Here is a 25,645-nt window from a genome sequence, read left to right as displayed (position 1 = left end):
TTAAAGAGGCTTAAGCATCCTTAACTCAAGCCTCAGTTAAGCCTCTATCAGGACTTGACCTTGACCTCGACGGTCATCTTTATCCGAGATCAGGTTTCAGGCGGTGGAGCCGGGAGCCGGCGTCCGCCATCTTGGATTGTGACGTCACGGCGGCCATCTTGAATTGTGACGTCACGGCGGCCATCTTGGACGAGCGTAACGTGACAATGTGCGTAACGTGACACTTTTTCGTGCGTGCAGCCGGCGTAACAGGACACAGCGTAACGGGACACATCGTAACGGGACATAACGTAATGGGACAAGTATATTACGGCGGCCATTTTGGATCCGCCATCTTTATGACGTCATTGTGTTCTCGAAAATTCCGGCGATGTGTTTTCCGCCATTTTGAATGATGACGTCACCGTTGCAATTTTCGTTACGGCCGCCATCTTTAACTTTTTTATTTATTATCCGATTTTAACGAAATTTTTTTTAAAATTTATAAAAAAATTAAATTAACAAAATTTTAATAAATTATAAATAAAAAATTACAAAAACGACACGGAGTTCGGAGTCCTCGGTTCGAACCCTGTGAGGGCAAAAAAATAAAAATGGCGACCGATCCTTCCCCTGTGGCGGGGTGCTGGCAGACTGACCCCCACCACTTATGTCAATTCACATATACCATCAGGTAGTATGACGTCATGTCCGCCATCTTGAAATTTGGACGCCATCTTGAAAATCTTTATTTATTATCCGATTTTAATGAAAAAAATTCCAAAATTCATCAAAAAATTAACGTATTCGAATTCTGTTTGATTATATCGATGTACGTCCTTGGTTCGATTCCCGACGAGACTAAACAGTCGATCCTTCCTCCATGAAAGCTACCTAGACTGATCTATCACCACCAATACCAAGGTATATATCGTCAACTGGTATGACATCATGTCCGCCATCTTGTATTCATCCACTGGAGACCACCATCTTGTTTTCGTCTGCTAGAGTGTGCCGATATCATGTAGTATAATTATCTGGTCACCACACCTTTGACCTTGACCTTGAACTTTGACCTTGACCTTGAACTTTGACCTTGACCTTGAAATTTGACCTTGAACTTGAACTTTCACCTTGACCTTGAAATTTGACCTTAACATTGAAATTTGACCTTGACCTTGAAATTTGACCTTGAAATTTGACCTTGACCTTGAAATTTGACCTTGACCTTGAAATTTGACTATGACCATGAAATTTTACTTTGTCCTTGAAATTTGACTTTGTCCTAGTCGACCATCATGGATCCGACATTTTATGTTCAGTACATGCTACCAGGAGCGACCACCTGCTGGAGTACACCATCTTGTGCGTGTACTCGTATTATAGAGTACATTTCCATCTGGTTAATTTTATTCTAACCCGCTACATTGCAGTAATCATTTATTACCGAGGTGCCCCCGCCATCTTGAAATTCGGACGCCATCTTGAAATCATGTAATTATTTATCTAGAAATGCGGGAAAAATTCCAATAGTCTCCAAAAAAATCAATTAATTTACAAATTGAATCGATGGATCCCTGTCCACGGTTCGATTCTTGACCAGAGACAGTTGTAACTAATTATTAAATAAATGTTAGGTTCTGTTTTCCATTACCTTTCGCGGAGTTTATTAATCATTCACTCTACGAAAATCAACTCAAGTCATTATACCGGACCAACGAATTAAATCAGTGCCGATTAGCCTATTATGAAAGTCTAATTTTTCAATAATCTGAATAACATATAAGCCGTTCATGTACAAAGCCACACATATAGATCAATTGCCTTCAGTCCATGAGACCGAGTCATGTCATTATCAGACGTATAGGCTAGTCATTTCAGGACCACATGACCTTCGTAATCCATCGTGACATTTTTATACATTCTAAAGGACCAAGTAACCTTGTAAAATATTTTAGTAACACAAAGAGGTGATAAACTAGTAAATATTCAATCACTACATTTTGTACTACGCGCAATCAACAAAAAAGGAAGCACCAACAACGAAAAGACAGCACCACCAACGAAAAGACAGCTCATTTGGAAGCACCGACAACGAAAAGGCAGCACCGCCAACGTAAATACAGCACATTTGGAAGCACCGACAACGAAAAGACAGCAGTGACAACGAAAAGACAGAACATTTGGAAGCACCGACAACGAAAAGGCACCATATTTGGAAGCACCAACATCTAAAAGACAACACCGCCATCGAAAAGGCAGCACATTTTGGAAGCACCGACAACGAAAAGGCAGCACCGTCATCGTAAAGGCACGGACCACAAGACCGGGTCATGTCAATATCAGACATATAGACCATGAACTCAGTACACACAGGAAAAAGGAATGTACATGCAGGAAACGGAACGTACACCCTGGAAAACGGAATTTACACTCAGGAAAACGGAACGTTCACGCAGGAAAACGGAATGTACACGCAGGAAAACGGAATTTACACGCAGGAAAGCGGAATGTACACGCAGGAAAACGGAACATACACGCAGGAAAACGGAACGTACACGCAGGAAAATGGAAGGTACACGCAGGAAAATGGAACGTACACGCAGGAAAACGGAACGTACACGCAGGAAAACGGAATGTACACACAGGAAAACGGAACGTACACGCAGGAAAACGGAACGTACACGCAGGAAAACAGAACGTACACGCAGGAAAAGGGAATTTACACGCAGGAAAACGGAATGTACACGCAGGAAAACGGAATGTACACGCAGGAAAACGGAATTTACACTCAGGAAAACGGAACGTTCACGCAGGAAAACGGAACGTACACGCAGGAAAAATGGAACGTACACGCAGGAAAAACGGAACGTACACGCAGGAAAACGGAAGGTACACGCAGGAAAACGGAACATACACGCAGGAAAACGGAACGTACACGCAGGAAAACAGAACGTACACGCAGGAAAATGGAATTTACACGCAGGAAAACGGAATGTACACGCAGGAAAACGGAATATACACACAGGAAAACGGAATTTACACTCAGGAAAACGGAACGTTCACGCAGGAAAACGGAATTTACACGCAGGAAAACAGAAGGTACACGCAGGAAAATGGAACGTACACGCAGGAAAACGGAACGTACACGCAGGAAAACGGAATGTACACGCAGGAAAACGGAACGTACACGCAGGAAAACGGAATGTACACGCAGGATAACGGAACGTACACGCAGGAAAAGGGAATTTACACGCAGGAAAACGGAATGTACACGCAGGAAAAACGGAACGTACACGCAGGAAAAACGGAACGTACTCGCAGGAAAAATGGAACGTACTCGCAGGAAAAATGGAACGTACACGCAGGAAAAACGGAACGTACACGCAGGAAAAACGGAACGTACACGCAGGAAAACGGAACGTACACGCAGGAAAACGGAACGTACACGCAGGAAAACGGAACGTACACGCAGGAAAACGGAATTTACACACAGGAAAACAGAAAGTACACGCAGGAAAACGGAACGCACACGCAGGAAAACGGAACGTACACGCAGGAAAAACGAAACGTACACACAGGAAACGGAACGTACACGCAGGAAACGGAATGATCACAGGCTCCAAAATTCATTGGCTCCAATATTCATTTACTCCAATATACATTGACTCCAATATTCATTGGCTTCAATATTCATTAGCTCCATCAGTCATTGTCACCAACAGTCTTTTGGTTCCAAAAGTCTGTTGGCTCTAAATATATTTGGCTAGAATTTTTCGAGTCTAAGAGACTATGAGGCCACATGGCTACGAGTCTAAAATGATCTAGATATTTACGAGTTATACACAGCTTGCGAGGCTAGAGCTACGAAGCTTCTAATTCACAAGTTTACGTGACTGCGAGGATACAGGACTACTAGTCTACATGAGTACTTGACTACGAAGCTACTCGTCTACAAGGCTCCAATTGCAGCATCTGTCTTCGTCAGAATTTTCTCTCTTGCTCCAACTGCACCACCACCATTATGTTATAAGATTACATGGATACTTGCTTACGTAGCTTCAAGTCTACGTGGCTCCAATGTATCATGACTACGTGACTTCAAGCCATGAGGTTACGAGACTACGTGACTACGAATCTTTAAGTTTACGAGACTGCGAAGCTACAGATCTACGAAGCCTCTAGAAAACGAGTTTACATGTCTGCATGGATACAGGAATACAAGTCTACAAGGCTACAATTACTACATTTGTCTTCGACGGAATTTTCTCTTTTACTACATCTGCTCCATCACCATTATGTTATAAGATTACAAGGCTACTTGCTTACGTAGCTTCAAGTCTACGAGGCTCCAATGCATCATGACTACGAGACTACGTGCCATGAGGTTACGAGACTATGCGATTGCAAGTCTTCAAGGTTACGTGACCCCGAGGCTATAGGACTACCAAGCTTCCAGAACGTATGGTTACGAGACTGCATGACTAATTGGCGGCGCGGCTACGAAACTTCATGCCTCTAACTGACTACAATAGCACTATTCAGTGGTGAGAGTTAATTTATCTCATGCAAAGGTACTTGCTGCAAGTAGTTCCGCTTTTCAACATCAGATGACGTCACGTGTTGCTTGCAGGTAAATAATATTTATTTCTTATATGCGGGATGCTCACTATCGATCGCATAAGAAGGATGGCTTCGTTAGTCTCCAAGGAGAAGGAAGTTCGTCCTTCCTGCTAGTGCTTCTCAGATTTCTCACGGTCCACCATCTTGGATTGCGACGTTACGGCGACCATCTTTGATGGGTGTGACCTTGACCTTTGACCGAAACCGCAGGAATGATCGCAAGCACTCGGATTATTCTTATCAATATTGTGATGGTTTTCTCCGTGTGCTCCTGATTATTCCTGCGGTTTAGGTCAAAGGTCAAGGTCACACCCATCAAAGATGGTCGCCGTAACGTCGCAATCCAAGATGGTGGACCGTGAGAAATCTGAGAAGCACTAGCAGGAAGGACGAACTTCCTTCTCCTTGGAGACTAACGAAGCCATCCTTCTTATGCGATCGATAGTGAGCATCCCGCATATAAGAAATAAATATTATTTACCTGCAAGCAACACGTGACGTCATCTGATGTTGAAAAGCGGAACTACTTGCAGCAAGTACCTTTGCATGAGATAAATTAACTCTCACCACTGAATAGTGCTATTGTAGTCAGTTAGAGGCATGAAGTTTCGTAGCCGCGCCGCCAATTAGTCATGCAGTCTCGTAACCATACGTTCTGGAAGCTTGGTAGTCCTATAGCCTCGGGGTCACGTAACCTTGAAGACTTGCAATCGCATAGTCTCGTAACCTCATGGCACGTAGTCTCGTAGTCATGATGCATTGGAGCCTCGTAGACTTGAAGCTACGTAAGCAAGTAGCCTTGTAATCTTATAACATAATGGTGATGGAGCAGATGTAGTAAAAGAGAAAATTCCGTCGAAGACAAATGTAGTAATTGTAGCCTTGTAGACTTGTATTCCTGTATCCATGCAGACACGTAAACTCGTTTTCTAGAGGCTTCGTAGATCTGTAGCCTCGCAGTCTCGTAAACTTGAAGATTCGTAGTCACGTAGTCTCGTAACCTCATGGCTCGTAGTCGCGTAGACATGATGTAATGGAGCCTCGTAGACTTGAAGCTACGTAGGCAAGTATCCATGTAATCTTATAACATAATGCTGGTGGTGCAGATGGAACAAAAGAGAAAATTCCGTCGAAGACAGATACGGCAACTGGAGCCTTGTAGATGAGTAGCTTCGTAGTCAAGTACTCATGTAGACTTGATGACCTCTATCCTCACAGTCACGTAAACTCTTTTTCTAGAGGCTTCGTAGCTCTGTAGCCTCGCAGTCTCGTAAACTTGAGGATTTGTATTCACGTAGTCTCAAAACCTCATTGCTTGAAGTCGCGTTGTCACGATACATTGGAGCCACGTAGACATGAAGCTACGTAAGCAAGTATCCATGTAATCTTATAACATAATGGTGGTGGTACAGTTAGAGCAAGAGAGAAAATTCTGACGAAGACAGATGCTGCAATTGGAGCCTTGTAGACGAGTAGCTTCGTAGTCAAGTACTCATGTAGACTAGTAGTCCTGTATCCTCGCAGTCACGTAAACTTGTGAACTAGAAGCTTCGTAGCTCTAGCCTCGCAAGCCGTGTATAACTCGTAATTATCTAGATCATTTTAGACTCGTAGCCATGTGGCCTCATAGTCTCTTAGACTCGAAGAATTCTAGCTAAATATATTTAGAGCCAAAAGACTTTTGGAACCAAAAGACTGTTGGTGACAATGACTGATGGAGCCAATGAATATTGAAGCCAATGAATATTGGAGTCAATGTATATTGGAGTAAATGAATATTGGAGCCAATGAATTTTGGAGCCTGTGATCATTCCGTTTCCTGCGTGTACGTTCCGTTACCTGTGTGTACGTTTCGTTTTTCCTGCGTGTACGTTCCGTTTTCCTGCGCGTACGTTCCGTTTTCCTGTGTGTACTTTCTGTTTTCCTGTGTGTAAATTCCGTTTTCCTGCGTGTACGTTCCGTTTTCCTGCGTGTACATTCCGTTTTCCTGCGTGTACGTTCCGTTTTCCTGCGTGTACGTTCCGTTTTTCCTCCGTGTACCTTCCGTTTTCCTGCGTGTACGTTCCGTTTTTCCTGCGTGTACATTCCGTTTTCCTGCGTGTAAATTCCCTTTTCCTGCATGTACGTTCCGTTTTCCTGCGTGTACGTTCCGTTTTCCTGTGTGTACGTTCCATTTTCCTGTGTGTACATTCCGTTTTCCTGCGTGTACGTTCCGTTTTCCTGCGTGTACGTTCCGTTTTCCTGCGTGTACCTTCCGTTTTCCTGCGTGTACGTTCCGTTTTCCTGCGTGTACGTTCCGTTTTCCTGCGTGTACGTTCCGCTTTCCTGCGTGTAAATTCCGTTTTCCTGCGTGTACATTCCGTTTTCCTGCGTGAACGTTCCGTTTTCCTGAGTGTAAATTCCGTTTTCCTGTGTGTATATTCCGTTTTCCTGCGTGTACATTCCGTTTTCCTGATTGTAAATTCCGTTTTCCAGGGTGTACGTTCCGTTTTCCTGCGTGTACATTCCTTTTTCCTGTGTGTAATGAGTTCATGGTCTATATGTCTGATATTGACATGACCCGGTCTTGCGGTCCGTGCCTTTACGATGACGGTGCTGCCTTTTCGTTGTCGGTGCTTCTAAAATGTGCTGCCTTTTCGATGGCGGTGTTGTCTTTTCGTTGTCGGTGCTTCCAAATGTGCTGTATTTACGTTGGCGGTGCTGCCTTTTCGTTGTCGGTGCTTCCAAATGAGCTGTCTTTTCGTTGGTGGTGCTGTCTTTTCGTTGTTGGTGCTTCCTTTTTTGTTGATTGCGCGTAGTACAAAATGTAGTGATTGAACATTTACTAGTTTATCACCTCTTTGTGTTAGTAAAATATTTTACAAGGTTACTTGGTTCTTTAGAATGTATAAAAATGTCACGATGGATTACGAAGGTCATGTGGTCCTGAAATGACTAGCCTATACGTCTGATAATGACATGACTCGGTCTCATGGACTGAAGGCAATTGATCTATATGTGTGGCTTTGTACATGAATGGCTTATATGTTATTCAGATTATTGAAAAATTAGACTTTCATAATAGGCTAATCGGCACTTAATTAAATTCGTTGGTCCGGTATAATGACTTGAGTTGATTTTCGTAGAGTGAATGATTAATAAACTCCGCGAAAGGTAATGGAAAACAGAACCTAACATTTATTTAATAATTAGTTACAACTGTCTCTGGTCAAGAATCGAACCGTGGACAGGGATCCATCGATTCAATTGGTAAATTAATTGATTTTTTTTTCGGAGACTATTGGAATTTTTCCCGCATTTCTAGCTAAATAATTACATGATTTCAAGATGGCGTCCGAATTTTAAGATGGCGGGGGCACCTCGGTAATAAATGATAATTGCAATGTAGCGGGTTAGAATAAAATTAACCAGATGGAAATGTACTCTATAATACGAGTACACGCACAAGATGGTGTACTCCAGCAGGTGGTCGCTCCTGGTAGCATGTACTGAACATAAAATGTCGGATCCATGATGGTCGACTAGGACAAAGTCAAATTTCAAGGACAAAGTAAAATTTCAAGGTCATAGTCAAATTTCAAGGTCAAGGTCAAATTTCAAGGTAATGTCAAATTTCAAGGTCAAGATCAAATTTCAAGGTCAAATTTCAAGGTCAAGGTCAAATTTCAAGGTCAAGGTCAAATTTCAAGGTCAAAGTTCAAGGTCAAGGTCAAATTTCAAGGTCAAGGTCAAAGTTCAAGGTCAAGGTCAAAGTTCAAGGTCAAGGTCAAATGTGTGGTGACCAGATAATTATACTACATGATATCGGCACACTCTAGCAGACGAAAACAAGATGGTGGTCTCCAGTGGATGAAGACAAGATGGCGGACATGATGTCATACCAGTTGACGATATATACCTTGGTATTGGTGGTGATAGATCAGTCTAGGTAGCTTTCATGGAGGAAGGATCGACTGTTTACTCTCGTCGGGAATCGAACCAAGGACGTACATCGATATTATCAAACAGAATTCAAATACGTTAATTTTTTGATGAATTTTGGAATTTGTTTCATTAAAATCGGATAATAAATAAAGATTTTCAAGATGGCGTCCAAATTTCAAGATGGCGGACATGACATCATACTACCTGATGGTATATGTGCATTGACATAAGTGGTGGGGGTCAGTCTGCCAGCACCCCGCCACAGGGGAAGGATCGGTCGCCATTTTTATTTTTTTGCCCTCACCGGGTTCGAACCGAGGACTCCGAACTCCGTGTCGTTTTTGTAATTTTTTATTTATAATTTATTTAAAAATTTGATTAATTTAATTTTTTTATAAATTTTAAAAAAAATTTCGTTAAAATCGGATAATAAATAAAAAAGTTAAAGATGGCGGCTGTAACGAAAATTGCAACGGTGACGTCATCATTCAAAATGGCGGAAAACACATCGCCGGAATTTTCGAGAACACAATGACGTCATAAAGATGGCGGATCCAAAATGGCCGCCGTAATATACTTGTCCCGTTACGTTATGTCCCGTTACGATGTGTCCCGTTACGCTGTGTCCTGTTACGCCGGCTGCACGCACGAAAAAGTGTAACGTTACGCACATTGTCACGTTACGCTCGTCCAAGATGGCCGCCGTGACGTCACAATTCAAGATGGCCGCCGTGACGTCACAATCCAAGATGGCGGACGCCGGCTCCCGGCTCCACCGCCTGAAGCCTGATCTCGGATAAAGATGACCGTCGAGGTCAAGGTCAAGTCCTGATAGAGGCTTAACTGAGGCTTGAGTTAAGGATGCTTAAGCCTCTTTAAGGACATTTCTAGCCGCTGGGATTTTTACGGACTAAAATGGGAAATGTTCCCTCGAAACGGGAATTTTTCCCTCGAAAACGGGAAATTTTTTCTTAAAACGGGAATTTTTGAGTCATTTTGAGTCATTTTTGAGGACTTTTGAGGAATTTTTGCCGCCGTGACGTCACAAATCCAAGATGGCGGACACCGGCACCGGCACCACATCCTGCATCCTGATCTAGTACCGTCATTCCTATACTACTAACCAACCATCACTGTGAAAGCAGAAGTGGAATATGAAATTTCAACTGTAAAGAAGAGAAAGTATGAACCACATCGAGAAGAAGAGGACTTTACGAGTACAGAGTCCATGTACAAGAAAATATTACCGAAAAAGGGACACCAAGTTAATGCAATAGTCCGACCATACCTGATATCGTTTACGAGCCGGAATAATGACATGACCTATGGAGTGTACAAAAAACATAATAAGTGGTTCCTCAGTGCTAAAGAAATAGACTTTCTACCAGGAAATATCGTGCGCGTAGAAGAGTTCAAAACGCGCCGAACTCCGGTTCTATACGAATTGTTGTTTCGCATGGAGCATAAAGGATATTCTCACAAAGATTTACAAGAGTGCAAAAAACTTCTAGAGCTAACCAATGAACATTTTCGCGATAACGATCCATATAGTGGCGTATATAAAGACGAAAATCATAAAAAAAATCTACATTCTTGGTCACGTCTACAGTGAACTAACAATACATGATGAAGGTTTAAAAAAGCTATAAAGTTGCCAAAACTTTGACTATGTGTATTGGGACGACCCCAATTAATTAGTTGATCGCCTTAGACTTCTACACTCTTCGCTTTGTGCAGTAAACTATTAGCACATCAACGAAATAGCCTCCATACTCGAAGAACTGAGAGAAGCCGGCTACATACGATGAGTAGAACCGGAATCGCTCACGAACTTCATGCTCCTGCTAGACGAAAATACCTTCGTCGCAAAGTCATAGTTCATGGAACTGATGATTTATTCCAAGCGGATCTTGTTGAGATGATACCATTGACGTCGCCCCAAGTGTTTTTCCCAGTCGCTGAGACAGTTGTTGCACATTGCCACCTCTTTGCCCCGATGAGCACGTGTGTGGATAAGTGTTGATAAATAGGGGGATTGAACGAAAGAAAAGAGGTGTGTGAACGCGGGCCAAAAACGCACTAGGAAGAGGGGAGTGATTGGGGGAGAGATAATCTTGCGAGCTGGATCATAGCACGCGGTGTATCGCGCCGGGCGGTAAAGACGACACATCGGGAGTCGCGCAGCTGTCGCAGCAGTGAATGGCCAGTGTTGCTGTGGACAGCGGAGTCGTGAGACGCGCTGGAAGCGCTTGCTCGCAGACGCTCGCGGATGGATGCCTCGGCCAACGCGGGACGCAACCACTGCGAGGGAACTTCTCAGGTTTGTCATCTCGTTCCACGACGAGAACCTGCGGTACTCTCCGGGACAGTGAAACACAGCAGGACAGTGACACACCTGCACTAGGCTTGATCCCCCAGGCCACGAGGCTCGAACCCCCTCTACCACCAATCTGAGCAGCCGGGACTTCAACCACCAAAAATGGGATCATCCCCAGCGACATCAAATATTAGCGATTGAAAAAGATTTCAAGTACATGTTGACAGTCATCGATGTTTATAGCAAGTTCGCTTGGGCTAGACTTGTAAAATCAAAGACTGCAACTGAAGTAGCCAAGGCCACGGACAATATTTTGTGTGATAGTCGTGTACTGTCACACCTGCAAACATATCTCGGGAAAGAATTCTACAATGCAACCTTCAAGGCTTTGATGGAAAAGTATGGCATCAAACACTACTCTACATTTAGTAATGTCAAAGCCTCCGTTGTCAAAAGGTTTAACAGAACTCTGAGATCCAAGATGTGGCGACAGTTCACAGGTAATGGAAATTACAAGTGGCTCGACATCTTGTCGAAACTTATAGGTGAGTATAATTCTATAGTGCATTCTACCACTTAAGTGAAGCCAATGGACGTAAAGGATAATAGCCTGCTTTGAAAAGTGTTTTCTAACACAAAGAAGAAAGATCCACGAAAGCTTAAAGCTAATGTCGGTGACATTGTGCGAATCTCCAAGCAGAAAGGTATCTTCGAGAAAGGTTTCAATGCGAACTGGAGTCCTGAACCGTTCAGTGTGACACATGTTCGTGAATCGGAGCCTAGGACCTACTGAGGATTTGGACCACAAACCTATTCGTGGCGGCTTCTATGCCGAATATATTCAGCCTACGATGTATCCCGATACGTACTTGGTGGAGAAAATTATAAACGAAGAAATGGACGATCATATGTCAAGTGGTGGGGCTTTCCACCCCACTTTAATTCGTTGTTAGCAGATGCAGAAATCGAGAATTGCTTAAGTTTTAGTAAATCGCCTGTGTTTTTTTTTGTACTTGCAGTAGTGTAGAATTTATATAATAAAGTTTATGTTTGTAAAAGAACTTGTGGTGTTTTACTTTCTTGAGCCTGTCGCTTTTGTGGTATTTTAAATTAAATTACTTAATTTTGTGCATTGCCCAATAATCGATTCAATTAGTTAATTAATGAGTGATTTTTTCAATGAATATTAGATTTTTTTCTAAATTTATGGGTCAATAAATACAAATTTCCAAGATGGCGGTCATAACAGCTTTCTTAAGGCTGGTAGTAGAGGATTTTAAGCCTCTTTAAGAATTTTTAACATAATTAATTTTTATTATTATTTTTTACATAAAATTTAAAAAAAATTCGCATCGTCCAGTGATCGAACCGAGGATTGGAACTGATCGAATCAATCGGTATATTAATAAGTTATTTTTTTGATGAATTTTGAACTTTTACCCGAATTTCTAGCTAAGTAATTACAGTTTTCCAAGAAGGCGGCCGTAATGAAAAGTTCAATGGTGGTTTTTAAGTAATATTTTATTAAATTTTAATTAATTTTTTTTTATAAATTTTAATTTTTTATAAAAATTGGATAATAATTACTGATTTCCAAGATGGCAGACATGACATCATACCAGCTGACGATATATACCTTGGCATAAGTGGTGGGAGGTCAGTCTGCCGGTGGCTCTCGTGGATGAAGGTCCTGATGTAATTTTTTTTTTTACCTCACCGGGCTCGAAACGAGGACTCCGAACTCCATGGCATAAGTATATGTTTTAAAAATATTTTTTATTAAATTTTATTAATTGAATTTTTTTATGAATTTTAGAATTTTTTCATTAAAATCGGATAATAAATATAGATTTTCAAGATGTGGGCCGTAATGGAAATTGTAACAGTGATGTCATTATCCAAGATGGCGGAATGTTTGAGAAAACAAAATGTCGGCGATGACGTCATCCTAGATGGCGGATCCAAATGGCCACCAAGGTCAAGGTCAAAGGTCAAGGTCATCCAAGATGGACGCCGTGACGTCACAATCCAAGATGGTGGTCGGCTCCTTGGCTCCTCACCCAGAACCCAGTGTCAGGACATATTTTCCTATACTACTGATATTATTTACATCTGCTGAATTTGAAATATACTAATATTGACTTCATATGCAAGAGATAGATAATAACATGTCTATATTATAATTTGTAACTTATGTTATACGAGTTTTACATTTCTTACACTAAAACAACGGAATACAGGTGTGTGTGATATGTATCTGAAGAGGTCTCTGGCCGGTAAACGCTATGGTGATGATAACATCAGATCAGCTAAGTAGGGTGGCTGTGTTTACAGGCGCAATCTTTTTGCACGGGAGGTGCACAGAAGTTTTTCTCGCGCTGCAATAAATGGTATAATATTTGTCAAATATATGGGGAAAATAATTTGCTTATCCTTTAATTTTTATAACAACATCAAAAAATATTGGTCGCTATTCTTACAGCAATCTATTACTTACTTACAAACATGCCTCATATTTGTCAATAAGCATTATCGAAATGATTTTTTATTGACTGCATGTTAAAAATTTCTATCAACACAATTTCAACAAAATTGGTCATTAAAATAACGACAGTTGTCGTGATTACAATTTTTTTTAAAAAATAAATGGGAAAGATTAACCTTATATTAACTATAAATATAATTTATGTAAATAGAACTAAAATATTAATGCAAAATTATATACATAATACATTTGTACATTTACATATTAGCAACGGTATTGCTACAAAAAAGTATATTAATACTGGGTTCAGATTCTTACACAGATATTTATGCTTTGTGTTTTCCCAGTAGCTACATAAGTAAAAGTTATTTGTTAACCATTCCCTGAATAGCTTTCCAGTATTAACTGCACGCATTAGTAAGAATAATAAAACAAAATAAATTCAATTGTTGAATATTGTTTAAAATTATAATTCTTTGATAAAATATTATTCGAAATTTTTAAATTTTGTGCGAATTCTCGTATTCGTTACTCATTATTCAGTAATGTTTTTAAAAAAAACGTATTTCATAACCACCAAATTTATCATTCGTTTTTATTTCTTTACTTTCTTAGTTTAGTGCCAATCTTACAGATTAAATATGTCCAAAACCTAGTGTCACTTTACACGTAAAAAAACACACCTAAAAGTACATTTAACACATTAAAATTAAACAAAAACACAAAAGAGAGTTAAATAATAACACAAAAGAATCAAATTTTTAAATATATTTACTCTTATACCTTCGTTTTTAAGCTATCCCTTAAGATCATTATTTTATTTTTGAAAAGATTAGATTTGACACAAAAATTTAAGAATTTGTCACTTAAGCAGTTTATCAATTTTCCCGTTTTACGTTTTGTACTAAACTAAAGCGTGGCACCTGGTTAAAAAAGGTTTAGAGTATCTTAAATGAATTTATAATTAATATAAATTGAATGAGTCAGGCCCTGGATAAATTATTTCAATTAGAGTTAGAAATTATAAAAATATGAATTTGTAGGTAGTGATCATAACTGTAACAGTTGCAAGATATACTTTAGAAATAACTATAGAATTGGTCATTTAAGGCGTCCTATAGCTAATCCTTACCAAATAAGTCAAACGGGTTGACGCAACGTTAAAACGTCAGGAATATCCGGGTTGGGAGTCCGAAACAGACATCCTGGTTTCGACTCTCCATGAATTCCCGAAGCCGGTCCAGGTAATCCTGGGATGGTTCCTGCCCAAATATCCCTGGGTGTTGGTGATGGTGGTGGTTGTGATGGTGGTAGTGATGGGGTGATAGTGGTGATAGTGATGGGGTGATAGTGGCGATAGTGATGATGGTGATGGTGATGATAATGACGGTAGTGATTATGATGGTGAAAATAGTGATTATTGCGGTGATGATGGTGGTGATGATGGCGGTTATAGTGGTTATAATGGTGATGATGATAGTGGTGGTTATGATAATGGCGGTAGTGATGATTATGGTGATGATGGTGGTGATGGTGGTGATGGTGATGTTGATGGTGGTGATAATGGTATTGGTGATGATGGTGGTGATTATTATGGTGGTGATATTGATGATGATGGTGATTATGGTGGTGGTTATGATGGGTTGTTTGGCCCGGGTTGTGGATTTTAATGCAGCCATCGCCGCAGGAAGTTGGCCATGGCGTGATTAGAGCGTACTAGGCGAGGTAAAACTACGGTGGCTCAACATTGCCTTGTGTACTAAGGTGGTAGAGGGCCAAAACAACACCCAATCCTGAACACAATAATGAATTTTTTCAAAAATTAAAACGGCACGATATAGCTGGGAATCAAACCCAGGACCTTTCACCAATATGAAAAGGCTCTAGCCTCTGAGTCAACATGTCGGACAAAATACATGTATATATTTATATAAATTTAAAACAGCAACTTAATATTTCATATTTTTTATATTAGTTTACTGATTAATATTTAAAATAAATATTCATATTTGCCATTTATATGGGGATATTAGTGAATCGTTAAGCATCTCTTTGTTTACTATAAGTATATATAAGGGACTTGAACTCTTCCTTTAAACACTCTATTTATTGCTAATTTGTGCATTAACCTAGGATAGTAGCAGTCGTTGTGCACAGTAATAGTAATTAAAAGGCCACTCTTGAATTGTTTCCATTGTGTGTTCTGGGTGACGGAGACAATGATCACCAGGGAGAAGCAAAAGTGTGAATACTGACTGGGAAAACAAGAGATCTTGGACGATTTTGAACAATAAAGATTTTGCAGACATGATGAGTCAAATCAAACACATTGCAAAAAATTCGAATTTTAATGTCTTGCAATTTACATGAGGACAATGACTGTCAAAAAGCGTGTAAATTGTGTGCTTAGATTTTCCTCAAGTGAATGCGCAAACATATATTAGCTAATCGTGGGTTTTCTGCAAACTGTTTTATGAAATTAATTAATTCTTAATTTAGAGTGCTACCAGCGTTTTAGCTCAGCAAGATTGTCCATGTTTGCATGCATTAAAAATTGATTAATTCTAAAACTCCCATCAAAATTACCGAATTTATATCGCCTTAAATGTCGTATGCACATAACAAGCAGACTTGTGTATTGCAGTTTAAAACAGATAATACCTGAATTTTCACAATTACTTTTTATTATTGTCAATCTCATTTGTAGAAATATTTTTCGAGAATAATGAAGTCCCTTAATAGTTAAATCATTTCTAAATTATAAAATATTTAATACCACTTATAGCTTCAAATTATTATTTAAACTAAGTTTACATTTTCGCTACTTTAACTACTGCGAAATATTCAAGTAACTGCAATATGTAAATCTGTAGCCAGAAGAACAGACATATTTCACGCGAAACAGAGTGAAATACAAGGCATTTCTTGCTGATTTGTGTACGTCCCTAGGGATTGATTGAATTTCCTTGGAAATTCCAGAGACACTGGGAAAATAAAAGTTGGAATGCTGAGTCGGGTGTCCGGTTGTTGAGTGTTTGAGGGGGGAGGGGGGAGAGAGAGAAAAGGGGAAGTTCCAATCAATTATTTAGGAGCACGGCAGCGATGTGATGAGTTGGCGGATGCAAAATTACGCTCGTTATCAATTCCTAGAAATATAATTACCGCCAAGTCAGGCAGCGTCCCTTTCCGAGTCTTTCCTCACTGCGCTTGCCATGGTCCAGTGGAAGCCAGCCGTTATAAAACTATTTTAAGATGCCAGTCTACTCAGCGCAAGAACGCGCGTTGCAGAGCATTTGGAGTGCACGTTTTAAAATTGACATACTGGACGTTTTTGAAGTGTTTATTTCTCACTACGAAGCGAAGTAATGTGTTTTGGCCAATTCGAGGACATTATTCAGGCTGTGGAGCCACCTACCGCCATATTAGATTTTGACATCACAGCAGCCATTTTTAACTATAACTTTCCGCTATATTGGATTCAATAACAATTTTATATTTTGTAATCCACCATTTGGCATTATGATGTCACATCTGCAATTTTTAAAATCCGTAAACTAATTTAAACTGTCACTTACAAATTAAAATATTTGTTGTTTCAACTCACATACCATCACCAGGTGTACCATCACCAGGTGTACCATCACCAGCTGAGATCCAGCTGGTGGCGATGCCGACAACCGCAGAAAAAGCAGTGGAATGTTTAACATCGTCGTCAGGAATTCTGTTGGCAGCATACTCAATGGTAGCAGAGACATTTTGTCCCTGAATTATCACCAATGGCTATGGTTACTTCAACGGACGCAGTTTCACCAGTAGAGAAAACCTTTATGAATTACGGTTCATTAACTGAGCAGACATTAAAGTGTGCAATGTCTTCAGCAATGGCGATAGCATTGCCATTAACTATGCCGACTTAGACAACATCGCCTTCAAAATATCCTGGGAAACTGTACAAAACCCGTGGAACGTCCTTCACTACAACTTCAAGTGCTCGTAGGCATGAAAGAAGCGAGTGCTCGTTAAAGGTACAAACAAGACTGTATAAGCGCGAAAAGAGTAATAAACATTTTGGACGCCATAATAGTTTAAAACATCATGATAACAGTTGCATGGTGCCAGTAGTATAGGAATGGGCGCCCAGGCACAGGGTCCAGGGAGTGGATTGAGTGGATTGTTTACATTGCGACGTCACGGCGACCATCGTGGATTGTGACGTCACGGTGGCCATGAGCGTAACGGGACACATCGTAACAGGTCAAGTAGTACCGTGACTTTGACCTTGACCCCGGAAGCCATTTTGGATCCGCCATCTTGAATCCACCATCTTTAAATCGAACGCCCCACTCATTATGAAGAAATTTTCGTCTCTGTCGCCATATTGATTTTTTTATGTTCTGCTGGAGGCTGCCATCTTAGATACCGTCGACTTTGTTTCTGCTGTTTGTTCATAGATAGCAGCAGAATCGCTCTTGATTTTTTTTTGTTCTACTGGAGGCCGCCATCTTGGTACCGTCGAGTTTGTTTCTGCTGTTTGTTAATAGACAGCGCTATCATCGCTCTGTCTCATCACATAAGGTCGATGTTCCATTACCTACCATAGCTATTATGGTCCTTATCGACATATTAAATTTAAATTTTTATACAAAATACATTGGAAATGCTGTGATTCGAACCATCGCAGCTCTGATCTCTAGGTTGGAAAACATACGCTTTTAACCGCTCGGCCATTGAGACATTTACCAGACTGAGAATCAAATAAGGTGTGTGTATATATATATATATATATATATATATATATATATATATAACATGCATAATCGGACTTGTAATAATTTTTTTTAGTTTAAAGTAATAATATCATCACCTGTTCGAGACAGAACCACCATCTTGTATTAAGACGTAACTGTTGCAATTATCGTTACGGTCGCCATATTGAAAATCCATAATTTTTATGCTAGAAATTCCGAAAAAAATTCCAAAAAATAATTTAAAAATTGCCTACTTCAAATGTTTAGTTATTTAAACGATTTCGGTCCCGGTTCGATTTCCGGCGAGAGTAAACCAGTGACTTATTAATATATTAAACAAATTCTCAATCAAAAAGTATTAAAACATCTTACGTTACACCCGTCATTTTGAATTGTCACCACTGTATCAATTATCGTTATGAACGCCATCTTGAAAATTATTATTATCCGATTTTAATGCAAAAAAATTCACAATTCATCAAAAAATTTACTTATTAGAATACTGATTGGTTAGATCGATTCTCGTCCTTGGTTCGAAATCGGTAAGAGCAAAAAAATAAAAAAACATCAGATCCTTCCTCCAAGGAAGCAGCTGGCAGACAGACTCCCCCCACCACCAATAACAAGGTATATATCAACTAGTATGACGTCATGTCCGCCATCTTGTATTCATCCGCTGAAGACCACCATCTTGTTTACATCAGCTAGAGTGTGCTGATACCATGTTAGTATAATTTTCTGTTCAAAATACCTTTGTACTCAACTGTTAGCATTGAACTTTGACCTTGATCTTAAAATTTTACCTTGACCTTGAACTTACACCTTGACCTTGAAATTTGACCTTGACCTTGTCGACCATCATGGATCCAACATTTTATGTTCAGTACATGCTACCAGGAGCTACCACCTGCTGGAGTACACCATCTTGTGTGTGTACTCGTCTTATAGAGTACATTTCCATCTGGATAATTTTATTCTAACCCGCTACAGTGCAGTAAACATTTATTACCGAGGTTCCCCCGCCATCTTGAAATTTGGACGCCATCTTGAAATCGTGTAATTATTTAGCTATAAATTCGGGAAAAAATTCCAAAATCCATCAAATAAATCACTCATTAATTAACATATTGAATCGCTGGATTCCTGCCCTCGATTCGATACTTGAACAGTGACAAGTGTAACTAAATATTAAATAAATTTAATATTTTATTTTTCCATTACCTTTCGCGGAGTTTATAAATCATTCTCTCTCCAAAAATAAAACACAAGTCAATGTACGACAATGTTCGACGAATTAAATACGTTGCCGATAAGCCTAACATGAAAGTTTAGTTTTTCGATAATCTGAATAACCTCTAAACATTTCATGTACAAAGCCATACATACATATAGACCAAGCGTCTTCAGACCAAGAGACCGGGTCATAATCAATGTCAGACGTATAGACCAGTTATTTCCGAACCTCACGACCTTCCTCATCGTCAGCTAATTATATTCAATTGAACCAACGGATCATGTTTTTTACGCTTACAAGAGGATCAAGAATCCAATAAAAAAGGAAGCACCATTAACAAAAAGGAAGCACAAATGGAAGCACTGTGCCGGAAATTAGGAATTTCGACACTTTTTTTTTTCTAATTTTATTATAATTTTAAATCATTTTTGGAAATTTTATTTGCTCTATAATTTGGTTACTAAAGGGCGATTTACACTTTGTTAGTCTGGTGTACTCCCCTAAGTTAAACTTTGTGCCAGTAGTCTGAAGCACCCTTCCAAGAGACGTATCTGATATTTTGCAGACCTAATACTTTGCTGGCAGCCAGCTTAAAATTTCTTTCGCTTACAGGCACGTCCCAGTCCTGTAACGTTACTTCACTTCATGACTAAAACCGCCTACAGCAGCTCTGGACGAGCTGTTACCATTTCTCAGAGACGAGCTTACCATAGCCTTTACTGTCACGAATACGTATTAGGTTCACCCCCCTGGAAGCACGTTATGTACGCTTGTTCCCAGCGTCGTTGCGTTTTCCCCCCTCTTGAGTTCTAAGAATTCGCCTAAGACCAATGACCGGTCATACACTCCAGCAGGCAGCGACCGTCTCCAAGGACGCCTCGCATAAAAAAATGTGTGTGCCAAGATGGACCGCACACGATACCTAGCGGCAAACTCGCTAACCGCCCAGCCAACTTACCCTGTAGGCCCCTAGAGTGTAGCACTAGACTGCGCCCTTTATTCCCTTGGTAAAGCAGACGCCTTGGGCGAGTCGATTCTTTTTTTATTTCAGACACCTCTCAACAGGTAGCGCTAAAGTCGGCCAGTGCTACCAACTTCGAGACTTCAGTCAGAGTTTTTTTATGACGACCTCTCGGGGAACTTCGGGACCTTTCGGTCCGGACTCCCAGCCCCCTCCCCCCGAAAATGATTCAAGATTTACTTTTAATTACGAGACGCGGTTCTCCGCGGGACACGCGACTGCAGACGGACCGTTCGCGATTATCGGCGAGTCGACGAGACACTGCAAGACTTCCATCCGGCCGCAACCGACTATGTAGTCGCCTAAATAAGGGATGCTATCCCTATAATCTTCTTTATGTAGTTTAGTCCGTCTGCGTAGTACAAGTGTAATAGTTATTTTTTTCTTTTAAATTTTTTTGAAATGAAGAAATCAACCGCGCCCAGCCGCGTATTCGCGGGATCCAGTTCCTGGCTGGCGACGCATCGGTAAACAGAAGCCAACTCCCCTGTCTGGTGAGTGACGATCCGCGACTTTCCCCAACCTCCCCTTAACTTTTCCGGGCATTTTCTGCCCCGTATACTGTCTGTGTTCAAGTTCTGATCAGTTTTGATTCGGACTGTTCCAGACAGGGTCCAAGAGCCGGACGCCGAATTGGCATTTTCATCTCCCTTCCACAACCGGACACAAGCGCCCTGGCATCATGTACCCGCGTGATCTCCGGGAAACGAAGCCCCGACCTCCGGTGCTTCTGTATCTTTTGACCCTTTTTTGAACTTTCTTTAAATTACGTCGTCAGATGCAGTTAATTAGATAAACATAGTTTCTGGACTTTAAGTATATATCCTGGGATCGTTTAAACATAGTATGTATTTGTATTTTTTTACTGGTTTGTGTATTTTTTTTTAAATGAAAACTTTTTTATAATTTAACAGCGGGTCGACCCACAATTTTTTTTTCTCTTTCTGAATATACCTGAGAGCTGTTTAAGAGTGTAATTAATATTGTACGTTAGTATTTTCTTGTATCTGTTATAAGTTTCCTCAGTATGGAGTAATTATATTTCAGACGGAATCACACCTTGTTTTTGTTCGTTTCTAATAAACTGGTGAAACCTAAAGATCCACCCAGCAAGGCAAAGATGGTAATCAGACCGTGGTTGGCTGCTACAAAAATAATAGCAGTTAGCATGGTTTGAAGCTTGCTACAACACCATCAAAAAAAAGGCAGCACATTTGTAAGCAACATCAAAAAAGGAAGCATATTTGGAAGCAACATCAAAAAAGGAAGCACATTTGGAAGCACCATCAAAAAAGGAAGCACATTTCGGAAGCACCATCAAAAAAATGAAGCACATTTCGGAAACACCATCAACAAATAGGCAGCACATTTGGAAGCACCATCAACAAAAAGGCAGCACATTTGGAAGCACCATCAAAAAAAGGAAGCATATTTTGGAAGCACCATCAACAAAAAGGCAGCACATTTGGAAGCACCATCAAAAAAGGAAGCACAATTGGAAGCACCATCAACAAAAAAGGCAGCACATTTGGAAGCACCATAATTAAAAAGGCAGCACATTTTGGAAGCACAATCATAAAGGAAGCACATTTTAGAAGTACCATCAAGAAAGGTAGCACATTTAAAAGCTCCATCAACAAAAAGGCAAAATAGAAGCGCAAGTTACGAGAACTAAGTCTTAGTTAGAAATCAGAATACAAGAAATAAAAACATTAAATTTTTATAATTTAAATTATTTATTTTATTTCTTTACATCATACAAATGCAAGTAAAACAAGCCAATATTGTATGTAGCCAGCTTTCTTCAGTTCTTTGAGTTCGAAGGATATTTTTTTGATGCACGAATAGTTTCCTGCACAAAGCGAGCCATGTAGAAGTCTTAGCCGGTCAACCAATATGTTTGGATCTTTCCATGATGTGTAATCATTCTCTTCTACCACCATCTTCCTTGCACTTTTATAATAAATATTATGATCTCTGGTGTCTTCCATTTACCACCAAACTCAGGGTAACTTTCATTTTTGAGACAGTGATTATCACAAGGTTGATCAGATTTATTTAATATATCACGACGTTTCCTTCGTTTCGGTTTCAGGACACCGACACATTCTTTGATCTTGTCAGCTTTAGGTGCTTCATCACAGTCTATGTCTTTGTCAACAGCCTCAGAGTCACTGTAACAAACCCGTAGAAGGCATCGTCTTCACCCAGATTACCGTAAGAATTCGATGTTGATGATGTCGAAGTGTCTTCATCGGCTTCATGCTTCCTTTTTAGGAGTCCATCATTTTTACAAAGTAGAAAAGATCTACTTGAATTCGGCTGGAATATATTCTCACTTTTCACGTTAAGGATTCTTCCATTGTCTTCCTTCTTCCATAAATCATCAACCTCCTTCAATTTAAGTTCTTTGTTGAGATCGGAAGAGCCAGGAAAATTATTGTCGTAATGGAGATCACTCTTCTTTAGTCTAGTAGATTCACCGTTGTCCTCTAGGTTGTACGCAGCTTGTCTTTTTAAGCTCTCTCTCCGCGTAAACGACTTGCTACATCGAACACAACTTATCATATTGCGTAGTGGATTTTTAACACAGTCATTCTTCTCGTGTTGTCTTTTATTCTTTCTCAAGATAAACTCTTTGCTGCAAAACTTACACCTATGTTCTTTCGATACAGCGTCAGATCCCAAATCGGAATTCATTATAGTTACTGAGACTAATGCCAGATACCAATCGAGTGCTTTAAATTAGATTTATTACTTAAATATAATTTTTTTCATATTTCATCAGCGAGAATTAATATATCTCATGCAAAGGTACTTGATGCATGTAGTTCTGCTTTTCAACAACAGATGTCGCCACATGTTGCTTGCAGGTAAATAATATTTAGTTATTTTATGCGGGATGCAGGATGCTTACTAACGATCGCAAAAGAAGGATGGCTTCGCTAGACTCCAAGGAGAAGAAAGTTCGTCCTTCCTGTTAGTGCTTCTTAGATTTCTCAGAGATTATTTTTATTTGACTGAGTAATGATATTTTTTTTTTAAATTTCCACCTTTTAAAAATATTACATGTGTTGATTAAGTAGCAGAAATTCACTAATTAAATGCAACCTTGAATAAAATAACATTCCTCATTAAGTAAAAAAATCCTTCATGCAGAGATCAATTTCTCATCTGTAACCAGAAGCACTCGGAGAAAACCATAAGATGTCTAGTCAGGAATAATCATAAGCACTCGGATAAAACCATCAGATGTCTAGTCAGGAATAATCAGAAGCAATCGGAGAAAACCATCACAATATTTTCAAGAATAATCAGGAGCACACGGAGAAAACCACTATAATATTGACAAGAATTATTGGAAGCACGCGGAGAAACCACCAAAAGTTTTCTCTGATATCATAAAATTACAAGAAAATAATAAAAAATTTTAAATAAAAACAAAAAATTCAAAAACAAATTCTGGCTTGTACTGGAACTCTAACTTTGCACTTCAATGAGATGTTCACAAGCTAGCAGAATTTGTTTTTGTATTTTGTATTTTTTTTTAATTTATTATTTTTTTTGTAATTTTATGATATCAAAGCAAACTTTTGGTGGTTTCACTGTGTGCTTCCGATTATTCTTGTCAATATTATGGTGGTTTTCTCCGTGTGCTCCTGATTATTCTTGACAATATTGTGATGGTTTTCTCCGAGTGGTTCTGATTATTCCTGACTAGACATATTATGGTTTTCTCCGAGTGCTTCTGGTTACAGATGAGAAATTGATCTCTGCATGAAGGATTTTTTTACTTAATGAGGCATGTCACTTTATTCAAAGTTGCATTTAATTAGTGGATTTCTGCTACTTAATCAACACTTGTAATATTTTTATCAGGTGGCAATTAAACAAAATATCATTACTCAGTCAAATAATAATAATCTCTGAGAAATCTAAGAAGCACTAACAGGAAGGACGAACTTCCTTCTCCTTGGAGTCTAGTGAAGCCATCCTTCTTTTGCGATCGTTAGTGAGCATCCTGCATCCCGCATAAAAGAACTAAATATTTTTACCTGCAAGCAACATGTGGCGACATCTGTTGTTGAAAAGGAAAATTACATGCATTAAGTACCTTTGCATGAGATATATTAATTCTCGCTGATGAAATATGAAAAAAATTATATTTAAGTAATAAATTTAATTTAAAACACTCGATTGGTATCTGGCATTAGTCTCAGTAACTATAATGAATTCCGATTTGGGATCTGACGCTGTATCGAAAGAACATAGGTGTAAGTTTTGCAGCAAAGAGTTTATCTTGAGAAAGAATAAAAGACAACACGAGAAGAATGACTGTGTTAAAAATCCACTACGCAATATGATAAGTTGTGTTCGATGTAGCAAGTCGTTTACGCGGAGAGAGAGCTTAAAAAGACATGGTAGTTCTTGTAACGCCAAGCCTGCGTACAGTCTAGAGGACAACGGTGAATCTACTGGACTAAAAAAGAGTGATCTCCTTTACGACAATAATTTTCCTGGCTCTTCCGATCTCAATAAAGAACTTAAATTGAAGGAGGTTGATGATTTATGGAAGAAGGAAGACAATGGAAGAATCCTTAACGTGAAAAGTGAGAATATATTACAGCCGAATTCAAGTAGATCTTTTCTACTTTGTAAAAATGATGGACTCCTAAAAAGGAAGCATGAAGCCGTTGAAGACACTTCGACATCATCAACATCGAATTCTTACGGTAATCTGGGTGAAGACGATGCCTTCTACGGGTTTGTTACAGTGACTCTGAGGCTGTTGACAAAGACATAACACTTTGATGAAGCACCAAAAGCTGACAAGATCAAAGAATGTGTCGGTGTCCTGAGACCGAAACGAAGGAAACGTCGTGATATATTAAATAAATCTGATCAACCTTGTGATGATCACTGTCTCAAAAATGAAAGTTACCCTGAGGTTGGTGGTAAACCGGAAGACACCAGAGATCATAATATTTACTATAAATGTGCAAGGAAGATGGTGGTAGAAGAGAATGATTACACATCATTGAAAGATCCAAACATATTGGTTGACCGGCTAAGACTTTTCTACATGGCTCGCCTCGTGCAGGAAACTATTCGTGCATCAAAGAAATATCCTTCATACTCAAAGAACTAAGGAATGCTGCTACATACAATAATAGCCTGTTTTACTTGCATTTGTATAATGTACAGAAATAAAATAAATAATTTAAATTATAAAACTTTAATGTTTTTATTTCTTGTATTCTGATTTCTAACTAAGACTTAGTTCTCGTAACTTGTGCTTTCTTTTAGCCTTTTT

Source organism: Bacillus rossius, chromosome 2, assembly GCF_032445375.1.
Source record: "Bacillus rossius redtenbacheri isolate Brsri chromosome 2, Brsri_v3, whole genome shotgun sequence".
Taxonomy (NCBI): domain Eukaryota; kingdom Metazoa; phylum Arthropoda; class Insecta; order Phasmatodea; family Bacillidae; genus Bacillus; species Bacillus rossius.
Note: the sequence above shows the minus strand (reverse complement) of the source record.